Source organism: Mustela lutreola, chromosome X, assembly GCF_030435805.1.
Source record: "Mustela lutreola isolate mMusLut2 chromosome X, mMusLut2.pri, whole genome shotgun sequence".
Taxonomy (NCBI): Eukaryota; Metazoa; Chordata; class Mammalia; order Carnivora; family Mustelidae; genus Mustela; species Mustela lutreola.
In genome coordinates, this window is record NC_081308.1 from 124,589,964 (window position 1) to 124,603,350 (window position 13,387).

Here is a 13,387-nt window from a genome sequence, read left to right on the forward strand (position 1 = left end):
TATGGATTTGTGTGTCCACTGCCACAACAAAGATACATAACCATTCCACCACCACAAAAGAACTCCATCTTACTCTCCTTTATAGACACATTCTTCACACTCTTTTTACCCACCTCCATCCTTCAAACCTGGGAATCTGTTTTCTATCTCAACTCTTTTTTCATTTATATCTAAATGATAATCCATTTTATACAAATGGAGTCATAAATATGTAATCTTTTGAAGTTCTATTTTATCACTCAGTGTTATCATCTTAAGCTCATCTAACGTGTATATCAGTTCATTTAAAAAAAATTTTTTTAAAGATTTTATTTATTTATTTGAGAAAGAGAGAGTGCATGACCAGGAGGGAGGAGCAAAGGGAGTGGGAGAAGGCAAGAGGCAGACTCCTGACTGAGCATGGAGCCCAGTAATTCAGGACTCAATCTCAGGACCCCAGGATTATGACCTGAACTGAAGTCAGACACTTAACTGACTGAGCTACCTAAGCACCCCAATTCATTTATTTTTAATAGTGAGTAGCACTCCATAGTAAGAATGTACCAGTTTGTTTAACCATTCACACATTATGGACATCTGTGTTATTTCCACCTATTAATTATTACAAATACAGTTGCTATGAACATTCACGTATAACCCCTTTGCCAACAAATTTTTAGTACTCTAGGATAAACACTGAGGAGTACAATTGAGGAGCCACATGGTAAGTGTATTTTTAGTTTTAAAATTATCTACCAAACTATTTTCCCAAGCAGCTGAATCATTTTACATTCCCTCCAGCAATATATGAGAGATCTAGGTTCTCTGCATCCTCACCAGCATTTGATATCATCACTGTGTTTTTTTTAAGTTTTATTTATTTATTTATTTATTTGTCTTTATGTATTCTCCACACTCAGTGTGGGGCTCAAACTCATGACCCCAAGATCAAGAGTCACATGCTCTTCTGACTGAACCAGCTAGGCACCCCTCATCATTGTTTTTAAATTTAGCTATTCTAACAGTGCATAACGGTTTCTCATTGTAGTCATAATTTGCATTTTCCTTGTGGCTAATGATATTGAACATCTTTTCATCTGTTAATTTGCCATCCATTAATTTTCTTTAATGAAGTGTCTGCATGTTTCTGTCTGGACATTTTCTTCCAGTTTATTAGTTTCCCTTTCTTCTGTTTCTGATCTGTTGTTAAAACCATCTATTAAGTTTGTGGTTTTTGTTCTAAGATTTCCATTTGACACTGTTTTATGTTTTTAATTCTTTTTTGAATTTTTTTCTCTTGTAATATTAAACATAGCAATATTTTTTTTTACTATTCATGTCTGCTAATTCCAATATTTTGATACCCTGTTTGTGATTATATATGTGCATATATATATATATATATATTTACTTATTTATATAAAATTCAGTCGAGAAAGAAGAAAATGCTGCCATTTGTGGCAACATGAATCAATCTTTAGGACTTTATGCCAAGTGAAATAAGACTGACACAGAAGGACAAATACTACATGATCTCTCTTACGTATGGAACCTAAATAAGTTGAATTCATAAAAGCAGAGAATAGAATGGTGGTTGCCAGGGATTGGAGAGTTGAGGAAATGAGGAGATGTTCATCAAAAGTAAAAAGTTTCAATTAGGGGCACCTGGGTGGCTCAGTTGGTTAAGCAACTGCCTTCAGCTCGGGTCATGATCCTGGAGTCCTGGGATAGAGTCCCACATCGGGCTCCCTGCTGGGCAGGGAGTTGGCTTCTCCTGTTGACCTCTCTCCTCTCATTCTCTGTCTCAAATAAATAAATAAAATATTTTTTAAAAAGTTTCAGTTATAAGATGATTCAATTCTGGAGATCTAATGTACAGCACAGTGACTATAGGTTAATAATATGGTATTGCATACTTGAACTTTGCTGAGAATAAATCTTAACTGTTCTCACAGATTTAAAAAATGGTAACTGTGATTAATTAGCTTGATTATGATAATCATTTCACAATGTAAAATATTACATTGTATACTTTAAATATATACAATTTTTATTTTTCAGTTATATCTCAATGAAGCTGGAAAAAAGACACATAAGATATTTATTAAACACACTTTTTTCTCCTACATTTATTTATTTTAAAAATATCTGGTTATTGTTGCTAGATACATAGTACAAAATTAGGTTCAAAGAAATTATTAATGTCTTTCATTGCCTTTCTGATTGTAATTAGCTCCCCAATGTACTTATGGCAAGCATCCTGATAAATACCTTTCCACACAGTACTCCACGCTTTAAAAAACTCCTCACTTATGTTTATTTATATATACACATTATACTTCTCTGTACAGTCAAAAGAACTTTTTTATTTGTTGATTGACTTCACAATGAAATCATCAACAATTGTTCATTTTGTGCTGTATTTAGTCATAATAAAATATTTAATAGGGAATTACAGATTTTAATTTATAGATTTTACATTTGTTGTGAAAATGAAGTGAGCATACTTCATCTGAAAGTATATACAAATTTTCTTTGGAGTAATCACAGACTAGGTAATTTAGGTCAACTTTCTCAATGAGAACAACAGATTTGCCGAACAAAACCAAAGCTAAATTTGGAGGAGCTCATCAGGAGGACATGACTTCTAATTGACCTAGGATCTGGCTTAGTACAGTGGGAGGCTTCCCCCTCCTCTCTCCTGGAAATGTTCACTCCATAGTGGGACTCACATTCGAGGATGCCACACTGAGAGAGCATGTGTTGTTGGGGTGCCTGGATGGTAGACACAGTTAAGGCTTTTATATAAACTTTTAGGATTCTGGTGGGTGGTCCAGAGATCTGTCTTGCTGTTGCCCAGATAAAACTTGCAGATAAGTTCCCTTGCTGCTTAAACCTGCCACCTGCCAATCTGGAGTGGCCTGCCTCTTTTCACCTTTTCCTGCCCTTCGTGTATAGGGCCCAGTCTGAGAACCAACAGAAATTCAGAGGTAAGCCTGGCATCTGGGGCTGAATTTTTATTAAAAACATCATCATTCTCTATCTCTCCTTAGTTTCCTCTCTCCTTCTCAGAAATGCATACTGGTGCCTTTGGGGTGCCATTAATTTTTTCTGCTCTCGGCTGTTCTTTTATTATTATTATTATTATGTTCAGTTAGCCAGCATATAGTACATCACAAGTTTTTGTTGTAGTGTTCAATGACTCATTAGTTGCATATAATACCCAGTGCTCTCTGCCTTTCTTCCTGAAGTGTTTTACTGGTAGACCTCAATTTTTAGGGGTTTGCTTGGATTTTTTGAGTGATATATATTTATAACATCTATATATAGTTGTTAAGCACATTGTTTGATATGTACAGATTAAGTAAAACTTAATTTTCCTCTTCTCACCATTTAATTTCAGAGCAATTATTGTCAGAGAATACACAAATGATTGTTTTAAAGCTCTACATTTGGCACTAAGGTTAACACACACAAACTTGCAAGCAATACACATATACATTGTGTACACAGATACATTGTATATACTTATATATATGTGTGTTTGTCACATTGATATTCTAAATAGCAAGGGTAACTTACCCTTTCTCACATTATTTAACAGAAAATGCAAACTTACATAATAAAAAATAAATAATAATCCTCAGCCTTCACAAACACATACCTTTCATGCTATACTTCTTCCTTAATCAGTGCTAACTTTCCTGTGAATTTCATTCAGTATTATTTTACATGTTGGTCTTCTCCCAGTGAGGTCTCTCTCTCTCTGTTTGAGTTTTGAACCAGATCCACCCCTTTTTATCCATTACAATTTTGCTACATGATTTCCTACCTAATATATCAGAGATTTTTATTCTTGTTTTTTTTTATTCTTGTTATTCTTGTTTTTTCTTTGTTTTTTATTCTTGTTTTTTCCCCCTTGTGGTTTATCTTGACTAAATCCAAACATATACATATAGGTAATAGTTCATCAAATTACTTTTTTGAAATGAGCACTAAAGGCACATTGGAATTTTAATTTAGGAAACAAAAGATAAATTAGTTATACAGAAATCAACCCAGTTTCACCAAAATTCCTCCTTTCCAGGAAAATGATTATTTCCATCTAAATTTTTATAGGTTTTAACAATTCATGATTCACCTATTTCTGAGTGTTTTGCCTTTTCTTTCTGGTAAGGTTTTTTTTTTTGTTTTGTTTTGTTTATTTAATATTTAGTATTAAATATTTTATAACTCTTCTCTGTCTATATACTTTTCTGAGTTAGCTTGTAATTTATTGTTTTTCTTTTTCTGATGATTCTTTGGCTTTTTAAAAAAAAAAGATTTTATTTATTTATTTGACAGAGAGGGAGAAAGAGAGAAAGCACAAGTAGGCAGAGAGAGAGGGGGAAGCAGGCTCCCCACTGAGCAGAGAGCCCAACGTGGAGCTCAATCCCAGGACCCCAAGATCATGACCCCAGCAGAAGGCAGAGGTTCAACCCACGGAGCCACCCACGTGCCCCGATTCTTTGGCTTTTTGTAGGTAAATAATTCTACTAACACTTAAGGGTTTGAAACTTTGTATTTGGGGGAACATTCCTATTTCAATAAATCATAATCAGCTGATGCTATATTTTGTCACACAGAACAAATTAGACAGATATACTTCTAGCACTGATTCCCTCTTCTTGACCCAGACAATCCCTTTCTCATACAATTGGGTTTTATATCTAAACTATGATATAGGTTCTCAGATAACCTACTTGGTGTCCACTGTAGTACCTATACATAAAACCTGAATTTACTAGTAAGTCTTCTTTGTGGGAGAATAAAAAGCAGAGAGAATTAAAGGTAAAATGTTAGTGGGATGATTTTATTATCTTACTCAGTGGTAAATATGTAGGTCCCCACAGAAGCATACAGTATATGCTCATGTATTTTTATTTATTTATTTATTTATTTATTTATTGAGAGAGAGAGAGATCACAAGTAGGCAGAGAGGCAGGCAGAGAGAGAGAGAGAGAGAGAGGAAAGCAGGCTCCCTGCTGAGCAGAGAGCCCCATGCGGGACTTGATGCCAGGATCCTGAGATCACGACCTGAGCCAAAGGCAGAGGCTTAACCCACTGAGCCACCCAGGCGCCCGATCATGTATATTTAAATGGTAAAACATTTTCAGGATACTATGCCCCTTTAATTTATTTTTTCTTATTTTTTATTTAAGATTTTATTTATTTATTTGAGAGAGAGACAGTGAGAGAGAACATGAGCGAGGAGAAGGTCAGAGAGAGAAGCAGACTCCCTGTGGAGCTGGGAGCCCTATGCGGGACTCGATCTCGGGACTCCGGGATCATGACCCGAGCCGAAGGCAGTCGTCCAACCAACTGAGCCATCCAGGCGTCCCTGCCCCTTTAATTTATATACTGATTATCAGTTTACATGATTCAATTATGTATATGAGCATTTATCTTTTCAACAACTCTATAATATAGTAATAATAGTTTCTATTACATATAAAGTTTGACAATCCGTATAACTGCATGAAATGGTACCTGAGCCCTTGCAAGTGATGAATAAATGGAGGCTTCTATTGTTCTTTTTATTTTTGGATTTTTTTAATCTAAACATATTTTTAATATTAAAATTAAAATTAAAGTAAAAACAGGGGTGCCTGGGTGGCTCAGTGGGTTAAGCCGCTGCCTTCGGCTCAGGTCATGATCCCAGGGTCTTGGGATCGAGCCCCACATCGGGCTCTCTGCTCAGCAGGGACCCTGCTCCCTCCTCTCTCTCTCTGCCTGCCTCTCTGCCTACTTGTGATCTCTGTCTGTCAAATAAATAAAGAAAATATTTTTTAAAATTAAATTTATTATTATTATTATTATTTATTATTAGTGATTTTTTCAGTATTAGTGATTTTTTTTGTTTCATAAGGACACTTGAAGTGGAAGAGATTACCTTATGTAAGATCACAAAAAGTGACAACCCAATATTTTACTCCCCTTAAAATATATTTTTTTCATTTAATATTGTTATTTCAACAGGATTACATGGTCATTGTTGCTAGAGGACGGCAAAAATTAATGCTAGGGCATCTGGGTGGCTCAGTCGCTCAGGTGTCAAACTCTTGATTTCAGTTCAGGTCATAATCTTGGGGTCCTGAGATCGAGTCCCATGTCAGGGCTTTCTGCTCAAGCTCAAGCGAGGAGTCTGCTCTCCCTCTGCTCCCCCAACCCCCCGTCACTCACATACTCTCTCGTTCTCTAAAATAAATTTTAAAAATCTTTTTAAAAAAACAAATAAATAAATGCAGATAAGTAATGATGTTTCACTATTCTGCTTCTGTTCATAACTTTCCCATTATCACAACCCACTATACTCACCCCAATGTACCCAAAGTTAATAACCAGCTACATACCCTTGAACATCTTTCTCCATGCTCAGACAAATAAATTAGTGCACAGTTGGGCAAATTCATGCACAAAGGAATGTAAATCTATTCCCATTTAAGTACACAGAATTGTTATTGTTGACTCTCTTCTTATAATAAGAGCACTGCATGTGTATTATTCTGCAAATTATTTTTTTTAAAGATTTATTTATTTATTTGACAGAGAGAAATCACAAGTAGATAGAGAGGCAGGCAGAGAGAGAGAGAGAGAGAGAGAGGGAAGCAGGCTCCCTGCCAAGCAGAGAGCCCGATGCGGGACTCGATCCCAGGACCCTGAGATCATGACCTGAGCCGAAGGCAGCGGCTTAACCCACTGAGCCACCCAGGCGCCCTGCAAATTATTTTTTTAAAGTAATCTTTACACCTAATGTTGGGCTCAGACCTACAACCCCGTGATCAAGAGCCGCATGCTGCACCCACTGAGCCAGCCAGGCACCCCATATTCTGCAAATTATTTTAATCTTAAAAATCTTATGTATATTTCCCTACATTAATTTTTTTATGTGTTTGTGGTGTAAGTTGCATTTCTATATTAATTTTTCCCTCAAGTGTCAACTTCTTTCCAAAGAGCCCAAGCCACATATTTTGTTTTTTGTTATATCTAATAAGTATTTCATCTCATGTAAATAAAAGTTTGATCTTCTAGTGACTGTTCTTGAAAATGCCCTCATTTTTTGTTTTGGAATTTATCTCAGTTTAAAGTGGTGGCCCTTTATTCTTTTGTGTGAGCTCTAACAATGCACTTTCATATGCTCATTATAGTCTACTGTCTTCAAAAAGAATAATTACGGTAATGGTTATAACATATGGATCAAAAGAAAACACGAGTCCATCATGATACCTTAGAACAATGTGAGAGAAGAAGGACAAGAAGGAAAATCTCCTTTGTAATAAACGTATATGAAATGACACTAGAATTTTAAAATCACCAGTGTGCATTTTCCAATGTAATAATTCATTCAGTCAAGTATCTCAAAAGATTCCAAGGGGGTGAAAGGTTACTGAGCAACACAATATTCACGTAGTCTTGAATATCACCCCAAAGATTACATGCTAATTACAAAGAAACAGAAGTACCACTAAAATGGAGAGAACTGACAGTCACTATTTTAAACCAATATTCAAAACTATTACCACTAATATGGGACATTTGATATTATGTGTCCCTCTGATATGATATAGGAAACACAGAAAATCACTCATAGAAAGTCTTTGTCAGAATGTTTAACCCGAGTCTATTAATGTGGAAACAGACAAATCCAGAATATGGAACATTCAGAGGACCATAGACACGGGTTCGTCAAAATTTTCAGTATCATAAAAAAAAATAAAGTCAGGGATACTGGTCTAGATTAAGAGACGAACGAGATTTAACAATCAAATGCAAAATATGACCCTTGTTTCAATCCTGGATTGGAAAATTAAATAGCTATAGATGAAAATTCTGGAGACAATTGAAAAAATATGAATATAAACTGTATTTAGATGACACTGAATTTATGGTGACTTTCTTTGGTATGCAAGGAAATAGCTTTATTATTAGGAAGTACAGGCTGAAGTATTTAAGAGCAAAGTGTCCAAATGTATGTAATTTATTTTCAAACAGGTCAGCAAAAAGATGCAAAATCACATGTGCCATTAAAAATTGGTGAGTCTAAGTAAAGTTATACAGGTATTCACTGGAGTATTTTTTGCAACTTTCCCCAAAATAAAAAGTTTTGGGAAAAATACATTGGAATTTTTAGTCTCTCCTGATTTCTTTGCCTTAAAACTATAATGCAGTTGGGGGAAAAAATGAAAAATGAAACATTTTTAAAACATTTTACAATGCTGGGTCTTCCCCAGAGTGTTAAATGTGCTCTTGGATTCAATCCTTGGGCGTTCCATTCCACTCCCTTGGTTTTCCTCTTACCGTACTAGTTTTTCCTTCTAAGTCTCTTCTCTCAGTTCTTTCTCTTCTCTTTGACTTCTAAATTCTGAGTATACTAAGGCTTTGGTCTTCTCTCTCTTCTTTGATTATCTTATCTAGATTTAAGACTTTAAAATGCCATCTATAGGCTGACAACTCCCAGACATGTATATCTTGGCTGGACCACTTTCTCCATCTCTAAATTAGTATATCAACTGCCTACTCTATATCTCCACTTGGATGTCTAATAGGCTTCTTAAGTTCAGTATGTTGCAGATTGAATTCCTGATATAACCCTCATGACTGTCCTTCACCTAAATCTTACTCCATCTCAATTGTTAGCAACTGCATTCTTTTATTTTTTTAAAGATTTTTTAAAAAAGTAATCTCTACACCCAACATGGGGCTCAAACTCACAACCCTGAGATCAAGAGTTGCATTCTCTACTGACTGAGCCAGCCAGGCACCCCAGCAGCTCCCATTCTTTTAGTTGCTCAACCCAAAATCTTGGAAATTGCCTCCTAACAGGACTCTCCCTATATCTTACCTTTGACTCTGTAAAGTCTATAATCAACACAATAGCCAGGATAATCCCTTTAAAACTATTTTATATTAATGTTCTTTCCAAAAACTCTTTGATGACTTTTCTTTTCATTTGATGTAAAATCAAATCCCACAAGGTCCAGGAAGACCTATTTGATCTAATCCTCTGTTACTTGTCTGACCTAATCTCTATTTTAGTTTACCGACCTTGAGCTGCATTGAACTTGATTGTCCTAGAAGGCACTCATTGTAAGGGCCTGTGCCATATTTCCTCTGCTGTGAAACATCATCCCCCAGATATGTGTATTACTTTATCCCTAATGCCTAGTTTTTGCTGAAATCTCAACCTCACAAGGAGGCCAACCTGACTACATTATATACCACCTGATCTACTATGCCATATCTCTATTATTTTATCTCCTTCAATATTTTCATTTTCCACAAGTCATCAAATTCATTTTTTAAAGATTTTACTTATTTGTCAGAGAGAGAGAGAGAGCACAAGCAGGGGAAGTGGCAAGCAGAGGGAGAAGCAGTCTCCCCACCAATAAAGGAGCCTGAATGGGGACTCAGACCCAGGACCTTGGGGTCATGATCTGAGCCAAAGGCAGACCCTTAACAAACTGAGCCACCAGGCGGTCCCAACGGTCATCAAATTCTAATATATTATGTAATTTTCTTAATATTTATGTTTGTAGTTTATTACCCTTCTTCTTCAATATAATGTAAAGTCCATGGGGATAGAGATGTCTGAATGCTTTATTCTCTGCTATAACCCAAACAATTCTAATGGCGTAAGACATATACTATGTATGCAATACATGTTTGTTAAATACATTAATTAATGTCAATATGAATTTTTGTATTTTATACAGTACTTTCCCTGAGCTTTTCTTTTTTTTTTTTTTTTAAGATTTTATTTATTTGACAGACAGAGATCACAAGTAGGCAGAGAGGCAGGCAGAGAGAAAGGGGAAGGCAGGCTCCCCACTGAGCAGAGAGCCCCCTATGCAGGACTTGATCCCAGGACCCTGAGACCAGAACCTGAGCTGAAGGCAGAAGCTTAACCCACCCCAGATGTCCCTTCCTAAACTTTTCTTGATAAATATTCTTTGTTGCTTGTTCTGTGTTCAATGGGTTCTTTTACCATTTTTTCCCAGTTGATTAGTAGTACTACTATAAAACGTTACTGTTACCTTCATCTGTCTTTGTTCTCCCCCTCTTTTTATGTATCCAAACCATTGTAAAATCAAAACCCAGGCAGACTCCCCACCATCATAATTAAAAGTTCTATGTATGTTAATTGAGATCAAGAGTGATAACCCCTCTTTTATTTCTGGTGTTAGTATTTTGTATCCTGTCTTTTTCTTCTTGATTAGCATGGAATATATTTATCAATTTTTTTAAAAGATTTTATTTATTTATTTGACAGACAGTGAGAGAGGGCACATAATCAGGGGGAGGGGAATCCCTGTGTTTATCAATTTTATTGAACTTTTCAAAGAACCAGCTCTTGGTTTCTTTGATTTTTCTCTATCATTTGACTGTCTTTGATTTATTGATTTTTATTCTGTCTTTCATTATTTCCTTTCTTATGCTTGTTTCAAATTTTAATTGCTTTTCTTTCTCTAGCTTCCTATAGTGCAGGCCTAGTTACAGATTATAGATCTTTCTGGGGGTCCTGGGGAGCTCAGTCTGTTAAGCATTGGACTTCAGCTCAGGTCATGATCTCCGGATCTTGGGATTGAGCCCCATGTCGGGCTCTCTTCTCAGTGGGGAGACTGCTTCTCCCTCTCCCTCTGCCCTTTTTACCACTGGTGCTCTCACTCTCTTCCAAATAAATAGATAAAATCTTTTTTAAAAGATTATAGAACTTTCTTTTCTAATATATGCACTCAATGTTATAAACACTTTTCTAAGCATTGTTTTCACTGTATCTCACAAATTGTGATAGGTTGTATTTTCATATTCATTTGGTTCAAAATACTTTAAAATTTCTCTTGAGACTTTTTCTTTGGCCTATATTTTATTTAACAATGTGTTGTTCAACTTCCAAATATTTGGAACTTTTCTAAGTGCCATTCTGTTATTCTAGTTTAATTCTACTATCTGAGAACATAATTAGTGTAATTTCTTTTTTTAAAAGGTTTTATTTATTTATTTTACAGAGAGAGATCACAAGTAGACAGAGAGGCAGGCAAAGAGAGAGAGGGGAGCAGGCTCTCCGCTGAGCAGAGAGCCTTTGTGGGACTCGATCCCAGGACCCTGAGATCATGACCTGAGCCGAAAGCAGTGGCTTAACCCACTGAGCCACCCAGGCACCCTAGTGTAATTTCTATTAAATTTTTTAAGGTGTGTTTTATGGTCCAGGATGTGATCTGCCTTGGTGAATGTTCTGTGTGAGCTTGGGAAGAATATGTATTTTGCAGATGCTGGGTAGAGCATTGTATAAATGCCAATTAGATCAGTTTAATTGATAGTGCTGTTCAAGTCAACTATGCTCTTACTGAAAGATGAGTGCTGAAGTATAATAGCTGATTTGTCTATTTTTCATTTCAGTTCTATCAGCTTTTGATTCCTATATTTTGATGTTCTCTTGTTAAGATACATACACATGAAGTATTTCTATGTCTCCCTGGAAAATTGACCTTTTATGATTATGTATTGACTCTCTTTATCCCTGATAATTTTTCTTGTTTCAAAGTCAGCTTTGTCTAATCTAAAATTAATATAGCTACTGCAGCTTCCTTTTTCTTAATGCCAGCATGCTATATCTTTCTTCATATACTTCTTTTTTTAACTTTTATTTGCATTTACTTTATGCAGAATTTATTCCCAGGCTGTAAGTTTTTGCTTCTTCATTTTCTTCTGGAATATTTTTTCCTTCTGTGCAACTTCCTCTTCTGGTTTAGGTACAATCTGCTCTTTTTCTGTAAGGATCACGTCAGCGTGGCAGGGAGTCGTCATGTGTGGGTGGATCTAACGATGAGCCGTGTAACTTCTGCGTGGCATCTTGGGGACTTTGTCCACCTAGGTGTGCTCAATCATCAGACAATCTACATCTAAACCCTGAAGTTCAGCATGACTCTGCATTTTTAAGCATGCAAAGTCCAAAGTCTGCACTCTTTTGGGGCCACCGACCCTGTGTCCAGCCCCACTGTTTGGCCTGGGGACATCTACCAACTCCACCATTGTAGTGACAGAATGGTGCACATTGTTTCTGCGAAGTGACATCCTTCAATACTTGGTGGCTTTTTGGATCTGCATACCCCTGATGGCCTGGGTAGTTTCACATGTGTTCTTAAAGTGAACACGAAGATTTGAACCTCTTGATTTGTATGATTTTACAGGGTTCTCTGGGTCAAGTGAATCGCGAACCATTTTCAGGGATCACCTCAAGCCACTTATGGGAAGAGCTCCATATATTTGCTTTTAACCTGCGTCTTTAGAGTAAATACCTTACAGACAACATAGAGCTGAGTTTTGGTTACTTCCCTCACTGTCTACCAGAGACAGGAGGGATTTTTTTTTTTTTTGGCTCTTTTACATGAAGACCTGATGGGATTCCTGGAGGTCAAATTCACAAAAGTGTAGAGGTCTCCTTATGACCACAGCCTGCAAGAGTTTCTCACTTTCACATTCATCTACACACTGCTTCCAATAATTTCTCAAAGTTACTACTTAAGTTTTCTTTTTTTAAATAAAATTAATTTATTTGACAGACAGAGATCACAAGTAGACAGAGAGGCAGGCAGAGAGTGGGGGGGGGAGCAGGCTCCCCGATGAGCAGACAGCCTGATGTGGGGTTTGATCCCAGGACCCAGAGATCATGACCCGAGCGGAAGGCAGAGGCTTTAACCCACTGAGCCACCCAGGTGCCCCCTATTTAATTTTTCTTACCAGTTTATGTCTCCATTGGCTTCTAATCCCAGGAAAATTATCTCTGTTGCTCTCTGTATTTACCTTTCTGTCCAGACTTTGGGATAGAGTTTGACCCCCAACTTCCTATTCTCTGATGGTTCCAAGAAAAGTCATGGGCTTTTAATTTCTCCAGTGCTTTTCTTGTAGGTAGGGGAGTGATGATTTCCAAGCTCTTTACACAATGGAGCTGAAATAGGAAGTTGCTTTGTTTTTTAGCACTTTAAATATGATATACCAATGTTTGTTTAGGTTTTTGTGTATGCTTATTCTCTGAGTTTCTTGCATCCCTTGCTTGCTGTAACTAATTTGGGAAACATCTTGACCATTGTTTCTTCAAATTTTTTTTTTCTGTCATTTTCTGCCTTTCTTCTGGGGTCCAGTTGTACATATGTAAGACTTATTTAATATTGTACTACATCTGTTAGTACAGTCTAGATGTCTTAGCTCCTAAATAATTAATGATTAAGACCAAATGTCACTTTAAAAGAGAGCAAAATTTTGCAGAGTAATTTGACAGATTAAAGCTTGAAAAAGAAATGATATTGTAATTGGTGTAAAACTGGAGGACGAGCACTCTTTAATAAGGGATATTGACTTGAGAAAAGTTATT